We start from the raw sequence: 13032 nt of genomic DNA on the forward strand, positions 1-13032 counted from the left end.
TTTTATGCCATACAGTGTGCTAGGCACTGAGGATATACCCTTTAGTAAGAAATAAGGGAATAAGCACAAGTAACTATAATAAAGTTTGAGCAATATTAGGTTTGGAAAATATTACTGAGAAAGCACAGAACATTACTGGAATACACATTTTTTGGGGGGGGGATCTTGTCTACAAAGGAAACAGTGATGTTTACTCTGTGATCTTAGGAGTGATTCTGAGGTGATCAGGTGAGAGGTGGGAAGAATGTTTCAGGAAGAGGGAACAGTATGTGCAAAGGTGACAGATATGAAAGGAATGAAAGAAGTTCAGTGCATACGGAGCCTAGACGGGGAGGGGAGGGATGTTATGTGAGACGAGGCTCAAGAGGTAGGCAGGGGTCAGATCATGGTGCACAGTGAAATCCATGAGTAGGTGTTTGTAGTTCATCCGTGTTCCACGCAGAGGAATGCCATTGCCAGCGCTGCATTTTGGCTGTTTTACACACGGAGGACTGGAGAGGATCAACACTGGATGCTGGGAGACAAGTTGAGGGGCTGTTACATCGGTCCATGTGAAAAATGATGGTGGTTTGGACTCTATAGGGTAGAAGCAATGGAGAAGTGGATGGATTTGAGGACATATTTGAGGGTATATCCAGCAAGACTTGGATGTGGAAAGTAAGGGAATTGGAGAATTCAAGGATGCCTCGGGTTTTTGGTTTGAGTGTGTGAGTGGATGGTAGTATCACTTACTGAGTTAAAGAACACTGTGGTGGGAAGATATCTGGTGAAGAAATCACATCAGGTTTTGGACATCAGAGTTCAAAGTGCTTGCAAGGCCATCAAGCGAAGAGATCCAGTGGACAACTGGATATATTAATTTAGATCTGGCAGAAATGGACTGGTGATTCATCTTTAACATGTAGAAATGGTCATTGGAGTTATGAGTATAGATAGAATTGTGGACAGAGAGTTGGGTGGAGAAAATCTAGAGTAGAGCCTCAAGAAACACTAATCGACCCAAGAGAAGGAAGAGTCAGTTCGAAACTGGGAGAGAACTGCCTGTCAGTTGGAAGAAGCTCGCAGTGTGGTGTCACAGAAGGTGTGCTATTATAGATGACTCTAGAGACGTGTTAGCATTTGGCTGGACTTGTGATGGTGCTGAAGCTACCTATAATGTCTGATGGGGTAGGTGGCCTACAGAGGACCAGAGGAGCACAGCTGGAGCTCCTTGCCTACCTTAGTGACCTGGCAGCCTTCTGCCTGTCGAATCCGAAGAAACCTGGACTCCGGGAGATAGCAAGGACTCCGAAGAAGGAAATCATTTCCACACAGATGTGTTCCTCTCAAGGCTCTGCCTTTAACCTGGTGAGAAGTTCCGAAGAACAGAGTGAATCCTAGTCTATGGACCTGAGACCTCCCACAGGTTTTGTTGCATTCTTATCGCTTCCTAGAATTGTATTCTCATGTTTTTCTCTGTCTTCACCACTCTGATTCTGATGCCCAGTTGGTTCCCCTAATTCTTTTTTTTAAATAATTTTATTTATTTATTTTGCACACGGGCTTAGTTGCTCTGTGACATATGGGATCTTCCCAGATCTGGGATCTAACCTGAGTCTCCTGCATTGGCAGGCAGATTCTTCACCACTGAGGCACCAGTGAAGTCCTCGCCTTGGTTCTTGATCTTTAATTTAGTTTAGCTAGCTTGCCCTTTCTAAGAAGTAGCCTCCATATATACATACTTCTCTTTTTTTTTTAATTTTATTTTATATTGGAGTATAGTTGACTAACAATGTTGTATTAGTTTCGAGTGTACAGCATTCAGTTATACATATACATGTATCCTTTTTCAAATTCTTTTCTCATTAGGTTATTAATACTGAGCAGAGTTCCCTGTGCTGTACAGTAGGTACTGTTGGTAATCTATTTTAAATGTGTATATGTATACATATTTCTAATAACCCCTTTGCTTGGCTGGCCAGCCCTGGAAGATACCTCCTTATGCACCCCTAATGAGCAGTCACCACAGAGCACAGCCCAGTTTTATGGGCCTAGGTAATGTAGATGTTTCCTTTACCCTCTCTGGGGGTGCTGGTGGCCCTGGGCCTTGATAGTTCTATTCTCAATCATCTCCTTCTCTTCTGTTTTGCTTGACTGAAACATATTTATTATGTTAAAGTGGTTCTACCTTTCAGTGAAACTTGGCTTTTCTATCTATTATTCTGGACTAGTATCTGGGCCCAGTCTTCCTTTCTTTTTTCTTTTATTTCTGCTCTGATCTTTGTGGGGGGTGTTGTTCTGCTTTTTCTAACTGCTTTAGGTGTACGGTTAGGTGGGCCCAGTCTTACTCATGGCCTTAAGGCTTTTGGTAACTTTTCCTATGTAGTAATATTCTGTGGCACTTTCTAGCATGTGCTTTCTTTCCTGCCAGGATTATTCAAAAATTGGCCCCAAATTGCCATCCTCCTATTCCAAAAGTCTATAACCTCTATGTTCCATGTACTGGGTCTGAGGAATGCCTGTAACCCTTAGCTTATTTCAGGACCTATGATCTACATACTCTGGGTCTACATAATGAATCTATAAGCCCAGTGGTGGCTTGAAATTTCTATATAGAATCTTAAGGGAAGAAATCTGGTTGGAAGGGGAGGGAGGCAGTTAAGGAGATTTGTTTTGAAGCTGAATCCATAAAAGTAGTGTGGTCAGCCAACTAGGACCAGCCACCAGAAAAATAAAAAACAGAGTTATGACTAATAAAAATATATACTTTGTTCATATAAGTGAGTTTTATAAATACAGAATCTAAGGCCTTTAAAAAATATTTTGTTGGCTAATTGTTTCATTTACTTAGTTTCTTCCTTCTCCAAACAAAGTATGATACCATTAACCTGACAGTTTTAAACACATGCTTTGCTGACTTTTTCTACTTGTGTGTTGTTATTTGGTTTACTTTATGGCATGGAGGAAGGAGTTTACAGCCGTTGATGCCAACAACTCTTCTTCAGATCCTCCAGTCTTTTCCTTGGTGAGTCATACTGTAAAATTCTAATCATTAGTGTTGTGCAATATCAAAATGCCTTGCATATGTAACAATGACAGCACACTAGCGCACACCCAGGGAAACAAGGTCATGTTACACCTGAAACTGAGGTGATAGATAATGCCATGACTGTGGATGAACTCACCGAGGAAGTGATTTACGGGGAGAAGAATGCAGAAAGCGGCAGGCTAGAGCATGAGGCTAGTGTGGAGGGGAAGACCACAGTTCCAAGGAGGAAGAGGATCCCCACCACAGTGAGTGATCGGTGGACACTGAAACGGAAGGATGACTGGGAGGATGAGCTGCGATGGAAGCCATGGTAAGAGATTTAACAAGAAGGTGATGCTGACAGACAGTGCCAAGTGTGTTTGAAGTAGAATGGAGGAACTTACTGTCATCTGTAAAGTATGAACTTCACTGGGCTCTTCCTCATCTCAACCATTTATAAAAATTTTACACTAGATGATTCAGTTCTATTCAACAAGTATTTATTGAGCTGCATACTGACTGTGGTGGGGTTGTATAAAACAGGCAGAAAGTGTCTTAAAGTAATATGTCTTTTTAAAAAAAAAAAAGGTTATTTTTACTTATTTATTGGCTGTGCCAGGTCTTCGTTGTGGCATGCGGGATCTTTAGTTGTGGTATGTGGGATCTAGTTCCCTGACCAGGGGTCGAACCCAGGCTCCCTGCTTTGAGACTTCAGAGTCTTGACCACTGCACCCCCAAGGGAAGTTCCAAGTCATATGTCTTTATAAATAAATCTCCTGGTTAACTTGTAAATTAAAAACCCCATCAATTTTGACTGGTGTATTGGTTAAATGCAAACTACAGACATAGTTCAGTGGCATTTAAAGAACATCTTTTGGTATCCTTTCATCCCTATGATACCTTTTTTTTTTTTAAAGAAAAGTCTGCATATAATTTTTTCTTACTACAAAAGTGATACATAATCATTGAAAGTTAAGTTATTCATAAAATTATAAATTTTATATATAAATTTTATATATTTTTATATATAAATATAAATATATATATATAATTTATAAATTTTATATATAAATTTATATAAATATAAATGTTATAACATAGTATCCCCCCAGAATAGTCATCCTTAACATTTTGATTTATTCATCCCAGGTTTCGACTAGGTATGTATATGTGTGCATGTTTAATGAAACTGGGCTCATTCCATACATTTTTCAACCTTCTGTTTTCATGTAATGATATATGGTGAACAATTTTAATATCATACATCTCTGAAATAGTGTTTAGGGGGCTGTGTGGATTTTAATGTTTGAGTACAGTATACTTTTTAAAATTTTTATAGGAGTCTAGTTGATTTGCAATGTTGTGTTAGTTTCAGGTATAGAGCAAAGTGGATCAGTTACACATGTGTCTACTCTTTTTTAGATTCTTTTCCCATTTAGTTCATTACAGAGTATTGAGAAGAGTTCTCTGTGTTATGCCATAAGTCATTTTTAGTTACATACTTTATATATTAATGTACTATATTATACTATTATATGAATAGTATTGTATATATGTGAATCCCAATCCCCCGATTTGTCCCTCCTCCCTCCTTTTCCCTCCTGGTAACCATAAGTTTGTTTTCTACATCTGTGACTCTGTTTCTGTTTTGTAAGTAGTTCACGTGTACAATTTTTTTTTTAGATTTCTCATATAAGCAATATTATATGATATTTGTCTTTCTATGTCTGACCTACTTCATTCAGTATGACGATCTCTGGGTCCGTCCATGTTGCTGCAAATGGCATGATTTCGTTCTTTTTTATGGCTGAGTACACATAGCTGATTCTAAGAAGATGATGGTCAGTGGTGGTTTGATGGATGGTGCATAGATAACCTCTTGGAGACACATCCACTGTCCACCTCACCACCAGCAGGTGAACCCTGTGCGTCCTCTTGCTCTTTCAGAGACTCTTAGGGTTAGTGCTCCAGCTCACTTTCCCCTCTAAAGCCTTCAGTTTTCCCGGGCACATATGAATTTAAGAACTCTCTACACTCCTGGGTCATCAGGACACTCAGCGTCCAGCACCCCACACCCCTATAAGAGCACATGCACCATCCCTCAGACGCTGGCCACTGGAGCTCTGGACAAGGCAGGCTGCCCAGGCCCATCACTGGATGATCCAGTGGGCTGACTAGGTATGTGCTTAGGGCAAAGCGGGGCCCCCAAATAGATTTGGAGGAAAAGATTTTGAGATATATACATATATATATATATATTTTTTTTTTAATGTGCAAGCAGTTACTATGGGAAAAAGTCAAATTTATTGTACTTAATATTTACACTTACATTGTGTTGTATTATAAGTATAGAGGATTGACTTTATTTTCATTGATTTTTTGGCATACCATAATCTAAATTTTAGTGTTTAGGGTTTCTAAAGACCCTAACCTAGCTGTGTGAAGGTCCATTCTCTTTAATTTATCGGAATTTTAGGAGCGGGGGAGAATTCCTTGTCCTTGTCAGCAGCCTCTTCTGGAACCAAATTATCCTGAGGACAGGGAAGTAGTAAGTCCATAATGCTTCTTCCTCTCTCTTTCCCCCATTGCTTTTCTCTCTTATTCTTGTGTGTTCTTTTGGGAGAAGAGGAAAATCAATTCTGTCTCTTCATTCCTCTGTGTTACTCACTCTGGACCCACACCAATAGCAGTGAGCTTTGAATTTAGCAATGGTGAAATCAGGGTCTTTGCTCTCAATAGCAGTCAGTTCACTTTTAGCTGCCACATATCATGTTCAGCCAGGAGAACATTAACCACTGTAAGTGTTTAAATTAGAGGGAACTTCATCCAGAGAACTAGCTATACAAGTGAAGGAAGACCTGGGAAGTTATTCAAGGGAAGGCAAGGCAACCCAGATGTTAGCAACAGCAGGAATCTTCTGTCATCCCTAGGCTGGGGGAACAAGGATGAGTTAGAAGCTGGAAGGAGCGCCTACCTGAGGGCAGCGGCAGCCACAGGGAACACACAGGTTCTGCAGGAGATGCTGGCCAAGGTGGAAGGAGAAGGGGAGGAAACATTCTCGCTCTCTCACTTCCTACTGAGTTCTGTTCTTCTGCCAGTGCCCTTTGTTGACAGGATTCAGTAGGGACTCCAGGAGCCATGGGCTCAGTCTGTGACTGTCAGACCTGCTGAAGAGGGAGCGGCGTGCATCTGATAAGAAATAGGCCAAGGACAAAGGGGTGAGTAGGACAGGAAGGAGCATGTCAGCACTTGGCCACAGCAACTGGTGTTTGTCCTTCCTAGTTAGTACACTTCTTGTGTGTGTGAGGGTCAAGCAGGGAGCTATATTCTGACTTATTTTTGTGTCCTCTGAAGACCTCTCAATAAAATATTTGTTATATTGAACCAAATTTGAACTAGAGTTTCTAACTCCTGGTCACGTATCACTGACTGGCTCCTCTTCTTAGGCTTTTCAATGAGGACATGAAAATTTTGAAAACCTTTGCACATTTGTTATGAAAACAAGCAGACTTATTCTTTTCAAAGATTTCACCTTTCCAGAATATGACTTCAAACTGCTGATGCTGGGGTCTAGTTTCTCTTCTTTGGGTAGGAAATATCCGTAATGATTACCATAATAATGAACATGTATACCATGCTGGACAACTTAGAACACACTTTTACATTTATTTTCATCATGAGTAGGTTTTAATATGGGGATCCTGGAATCCGTTTATTTGTCCTCTGTTAGATTACTATAAAGTTTAGGTTTGAAAGAAAAACACCAGGGTTCTTTTCTTGTTTTCTTCTGAACCACAGATGGTGGACCATCTTCTTGCCCTTTTTGATAGACAGTCTGGTTACTCTCAGTAGTTGGTGGGTCATGTTCTCAGCTGCTGTTTGGTGGGAGAGACTGGCATCACATTACTGCTCCATCTTTCTCTCTCAGATCTAGCAGGTGTTTGAGGACAGTGACTGTCTCATATACTCACATAGAGTCTCTGCAGTCATATATAGCACACCTGTTGTTTTTAGAGCCCTATTCTCATCCAAATATGTATATATGTACAGTCGACCCTTGGATAATGCAGGGCTTTTGGGCGCCAACCCTGCAGGCAGTCTAAAATTCACGCAGAACTGTATAGTTGGCCCTCCATGTGTGGGTCCTCATCTGTGGTTTCAACCAACTGTGTAGTACTGTAGTACTGATATAATGGAAAAAAATCTGCATGTAAGTGGACATCATGGCATGATACTGAAAAATAAGTTGAATAGTGTTAAGCAATCAGAATAGTTTAGATTAAACATTTCATTTAGAAAACTGACATCTAGCACAGACTGCTTCTGAGTGTATGCCTGTCCCTAAATGTCTGACCTTCCAGGATTTGCTTTATCTGCACAGATACCACTCCTTCCTCCTACATATACACGTGAACTGTCTCTTCCTGACTGCTTTCTCTTAGCTTGAGGCTTGTTAATCTGGGGTCCTTTGGCCTTCAAGGCTTTCAGAAGATCCTGGGTCCATGCATCCCCAAAATGATAATGCAAAATTTTGTGTGTAATATGTATACGTGCCTTTTTGGGGAGGGTGGGGGTGAGGAGAGAAAGTGTCCATGGCTTTCATTCAGTGTTCTGCCCCCAACCTATCTCTGTCTTCTTTCTTATTTCTGCCTAAACCTTTAACTCCCAGTTCTTTCCCTCACTCAGAAGATAGCTTTGCATCTTCATTTTGGAATGCAGTTGAGCTCTTTATTTTGTATAACTTTTCCTTCACTTCAGCATTCTATAGAAGATATTGAGTTCCTATTTCCCTGGAATTGGTTACTAGGGTCTAAAAATGAGGACAAAGAAATACTAAGCATCACACATCCTGGAGAGAGCTGCAAATGGCCTGGGTCAGTCACCCTCTCGAGGTAGCCCAACTGGTCCTGGTACCTCTAAGCACTAACCCCACCCATCCCTCATCACCTCATCACCTCACCTCGATTCCAGTCTGTGTAAGGTGTACTATGACTCAAGGGAGGGAGTCATGAGCCTAGCAGCCAATACCTCCCCCTTATTTTGCCCCCCAAACCAAGCAGGAGGGTATCAAAGAGAGTCTACAGAAAGAGACTAACTTCTGATTCCCTGGCTAGACTCTCTGTTTGGACAATGGACTTATTTAGCTCTGCATTTATCTAAGAAGAAAGGCAATTAAGTGTGGAAAGACAGAGAAGGGGCTTAGCAGTAGAATAGCCTGCATTCCTTCTGTTTGTCTTAGCATGGGCATGTGAGTTTCTTGTGGTTCTGGGGACATGGAGGAAGATAGCTGGACTTGAGCCATTCTGCTGGTAGTCCATGCAAGAGGCTCCCCGTTGGACAGAGGTTAAGAGGGTTAAAGGGGCTGGATGGTCTACACTGGGGCACAACTCAGTGGAGAGGTCTCACAAGTGCCATAAGAGATCTGGCATCTTGATGTCTGTCAAACAACAGTCTGGGCTGGCCTGTCATCCACAGCCAACAGTGGTTTGAAGTAACAATTACCTAGAAGCTAGACCCCCTTCTAGAGAACCTTCTAGAGAAGTAGAAGAAGAGGTGGAGAAGCCATAGGAGGGAACAGGCTCTCCACTTCAGGGTCCTTCAGCCATGGCTCAGGTTGGGCTGGAAGAGGGAAGGAGATGATTTCTGTGTTGGATCTGAGACTAGAGTTTAAACGAGTTGGGTTGGACCAAGCTTTCACATAACTAAAAGGGAGCAGAGAGACGTGGAATCTGTTTGTGCTGTTGTGAGGCTGTTGTGTGCTGTTTGTGCATGTCAAGGCACAGAGGAAGACTCTTATAGGGTGGGTGGGAGTGTTTATACCCATCTGAGTTCAATGCTCAACCAACAGTTACATTGATTTATCACTAAACCCATCCCTGAATCCACTGTCCCATCTTTCCCTTCAGTCTAAAAGGAAATAATTATTTTCCTGTAAAGTGAATTCCTTCATCTGTACTCTTGTTTATTCATTGAGAGAACATTTATTTGATGTCTTAAATTTATTGCCAGTGTTGAGGTACAAAGGTTAAACATGAAGGAATTCTTTCCCTTGTGGAATGCACAGATTAGTGGGGTAGAGTAGAAGGTAACTACCTGCTTTAAAAACAATGTATTAAGGGTTATTAAAAGTGGACTGGAAGGTCTCAAAGAAGAATAGCGATCAGAAAGCAAAAGAAGACAAGACATTTCAGGTTAATTGAAAAACAGTGGGTATGGACTACATGCACTGTGTCCACTTAGGGAACAACAGATGGTTCTGTTGGGAAGGCAGACTTGGCAGCAGAGGAGGCTGGAGAGAAAGGCAGGAGGCAGATCCTGATGGGCTAACCTGCTTGTTCTCTACCCTGTAGATGATGGTTCTTCATAGCAATGGTACTTCCCTGGGAGGGGTGTTATGGACATTTGTGGGTCATTTTTCATTGTAATGTGATGGAAGGTGGGTGCTACTGGCATTTCAGTAGTTAGGGGCCACAGATGCTAGACTCTACAATGTGAGAATAGTTCCACATAGTTAAGAATATATTGTTTTAAAGTAGATATCTGCTTATTCCACTAGGTCGTATATTTTATGAGAGAAGTACTTTTTTTTTTTTTTTTGCCACACTGCACAGCATGTGGGATCTTAGTTCCTGACCAGGGATCAAACATTTGCCCCCTGCAGTGGAAGCCTGGAGTCTTAACCACCAGACCACTAGCAAAGTCTGAGAAGGACTTTTATCCTGTTAATCTTTGTACTTCAACACTAGCAATATGTTTTTGATGTCAAACGTCCTGAGTTCAGCATAATTTTTGAATCTGGGCTATTGTTACTAATTCTAATATTGATGTATAATCTAGTATATTTTTTAAATGATATGGCTTCTGATCTTACTTCTTTTAAACCCTAGCTTACTCATTCCGTACAATTAGGTACAAGAAACTGAGTATTTCAGTAAGTCTTCTATATTTCATTATAAACTATTGTTTTTTATTTCTCTTTTGTGTTAGATTTAGGACATTGTATTGGTGTTTTGAAATTATGTGTATAGATCACTTATGTATTCCATTCTAGGAGAGTAAGGGTGCTATTATTTAAAATGTTTATTAGAAGAAGGGAGACTTAGGTCTGATAGGATCAAGAGCCACTATCATTGGTAGCCATTGGTTTCCAAAGTATTGTTGGAAGCTACAGAGCTCAGATGTTTTGCTCATGAGCTCCCTAAAATAGCAATAACCTCCTCACACAGCTTTACACTGAAATCTAACATTTACTATTCAAGTTAATAGGAGGCAGAAAATACTAATCACTTCATAAGTTGAGGACTGATTGTAATCATAAAAAATATTTCATGATGATTTGATGAAGTAGATTTTAACTATCTTATGGAACAACGCATGCCAAATACAAAATAAGTTACTGAACTTTTTATCCATAGATATTTTTCAGTGTATGTGAATTTTTTGGTGGCCCATAAAACTTCCCAATTACATTTTTTATTGTTTTTTTTTTTTTTTTTTTAAGTCAGGTTGCTGCTGCTGCTGCTGCTGCTAAGTCACTTCAGTCGTGTCCGACTCTGTGCGACCCCACAGACCGCAACCTACCAGGCTCCCCCGTCCCTGGGATTTTCCAGGCAAGAACACTGGAGTGGGTTGCCATTTCCCTCTCCAATGCATGAAAGTAAAAAGTGAAAGCGAAGCCGCTCAGTCGTGTCCAACCCTCAGCAACCCCATGGACTGCAGCCTTCCGGGCTCCTATTGAGGTATAATTTACAGATGGTAAAACCCAAATGTGTACTCTGGTTACTTTTAAAAGAAAGTATGTCACTGATGTATTTCCCTTTGGCTATGCCGATTGTAGGAAATCCCAGAATGGGCTTAACACCCCATTTCCAATGCCAGGTTTTACCCATAATAGAAGTCTGTATCTGGTGAGGAAGACAGGAAGCCCCAGTAGTTTAAGGCACTAACTAGCCTTTAAATGTCTCCCTAGACCAATGTGTTCATTTACATATCTGTTTGTTGGGTGTATTTACACTCTAGAACAATTCATCATAGTAAAGTTTGGTGGGGTGAGGGACAGGCCTTTCTTTTGTCAAGTGTGGGAAGGACTGTGTGAGCACAAGTTCATTCTCCAGCAGGTGAATTTTTGGAAACAGTTCATATGGAAGACGAGGATCTGGAAATGAGTTCCCTTGAAACCATCTGTACAGACATGGCCCGTGGAACATCCTTCTGTCCTCTCCCTGTTTGGAAGCTTCCACCCAGAGGTTCAGGGCCCAGGAGCTCTGTCTGAGAGAGTGCTAAGGGCAGAGGGTAAGGAGTTTGGGGCTCACCTCTACTACTTTACCTGGAGCACCTGGGCTTCTTTTCCATTTAATATTTAAACTTGTGTTTGAAGGCAGGGTTTTGCTGCTAAAAACAACACTTTGCAAAGCACAGCTTCCATGGAGAATCAGAGACAAAAGTGTATGGTGGCTTCTCCTGACAATTCTTAAATGGCTTCTTAGGAAATCACTGGCTCTCTATGAAAAAAACTATTCTTCTGCACTATCTTTTCACAAAATTTGTGTTTGTGACACTCACAGTATGTACCAGGTGAGTTCCCTTAACTTTTCTTGCTTTCAGTCTGTCTGCCAGCCAATCCTACATTGCCACTATGCTGCTGCTGCTGCTGCTTAAGTTGCTTCAGTCATGTCCGACTGTGCAACCCCATAGACGGCAGCCCACCAGGCTCCCCGTCCCTGGGATTCTCCAGGCAAGAACACTGGAGTGGGTTGCCATTTCCTTCTCCAATGCATGAAAGTGAAAAGTGAAAGTGAAGTCGCTCAGTTGTGTCTGACTCTTAGCGACCCATGGACTGCAGCCCACCAGGCTCCTCTGTCCATGGGATTTTCCAGGCAAGAGTACTGGAGTGGGGTGCCATTGCCTTCTCTGACATTGCCACTATAGCTACTCTTTATTTTCTATGATATAATTCAGCCACACAAAAAGAGTACAATTTTGTCAAACCTTGCTTCAGATTTCTCCTCCTCTTCCAGTCTTTGGCTTCTCCAGAAAAATCCTAAGCATAGCAGAAGATTAAAATAGAAATTAATACATTTCCATTCTCTAGAAGCTATTGTTTAGGTCTATAAGATCGTATTTCCTTTGCTTCTTTTTATGTGAGATTTTTGTAAATTGAGCAGGACTTAAAAAGTGAGGGGACACATGCCACTTTTTCTCAGTGAAAGATTTTGTGAAGAAACTAGAATTTTAAGTATAGTGCAGAAAGAAATATAATTGAAAATATTTAAGACTTTGTGGCGTCAGATACTCCCAAGGAGTAATAAGTCATTACTGAGGATGGTAACAATGGTGAAGAGGGGAAATAGGAACATGGGGAAGCAGTATATGAACCTGGGGGAACAGGCCGAGTGTAGAAGAGCAATGGGAACCACTGGGACCTTCTTGGCCACCCACAGAGGTGTTAGTCCAGGCTTGGAGGGAGCAGATGGGTGGAAAATGGGTTCACTTGGAGCTTGAATCATCACAGAGATAAAAGTGCATGGTGGCTTCTCCTGACAATTCGTAAATGGCTTCTTAGGAAATCACTGGGTCTCCATGAAGCATTTTCCATGGAAAAAAACTACTCTTCTGTACCATCTTTTCACAAAACTTGTGTTTGTGACCCTCACAGTATGTACCATTTCAGCTTTTAGGATACATATCCTGATAGGTAAGTTAGAAGCCAGGGTTTGATTTGAAAATGTTTTAAAACATTTTAACTTAGAAAACTGTGTGTAAATTCAAAGTAAAAACCTTTGATCCTTTAAACAATAAGAGCAGCTCTTTGAGAATATTACATATGATAAGAAGGTGACCTCAAAGTCTAGAACCATGCTGTATGGAGGGGGAGGGGAGTCAGGAGGGGGATGGGAGCGGGCCACATGAGCAAAAATGGGGGTTTGACTTGTTTTCCGGCTTGTCTCTTTCCCTCACTGGGACTATAAGAAATAATGTAGAATTATAGTGAGGTCTTTTTTTCCTTTAATATGTTTCACTATTAT

General features: G+C 41.1%; 1 long non-coding RNA gene across 1 annotated transcript; it reads right to left on the minus strand.

Moving 5' to 3' along the window:
* Positions 1 to 1106: 1106 nt before the first annotated feature.
* On the minus strand, positions 1107 to 6211 carry LOC133253315 (uncharacterized). The gene is made up of 3 exons (XR_009738286.1): positions 5982 to 6211; positions 2930 to 3014; positions 1107 to 1344 (listed from the first exon to the last, which is right to left on the minus strand). It is a non-coding gene; the product is annotated as an uncharacterized LOC133253315 (long non-coding RNA).
* Positions 6212 to 13032: the final 6821 nt, after the last annotated feature.

Source organism: Bos javanicus, chromosome 8, assembly GCF_032452875.1.
Source record: "Bos javanicus breed banteng chromosome 8, ARS-OSU_banteng_1.0, whole genome shotgun sequence".
NCBI classification, from domain to species: Eukaryota; Metazoa; Chordata; class Mammalia; order Artiodactyla; family Bovidae; genus Bos; species Bos javanicus.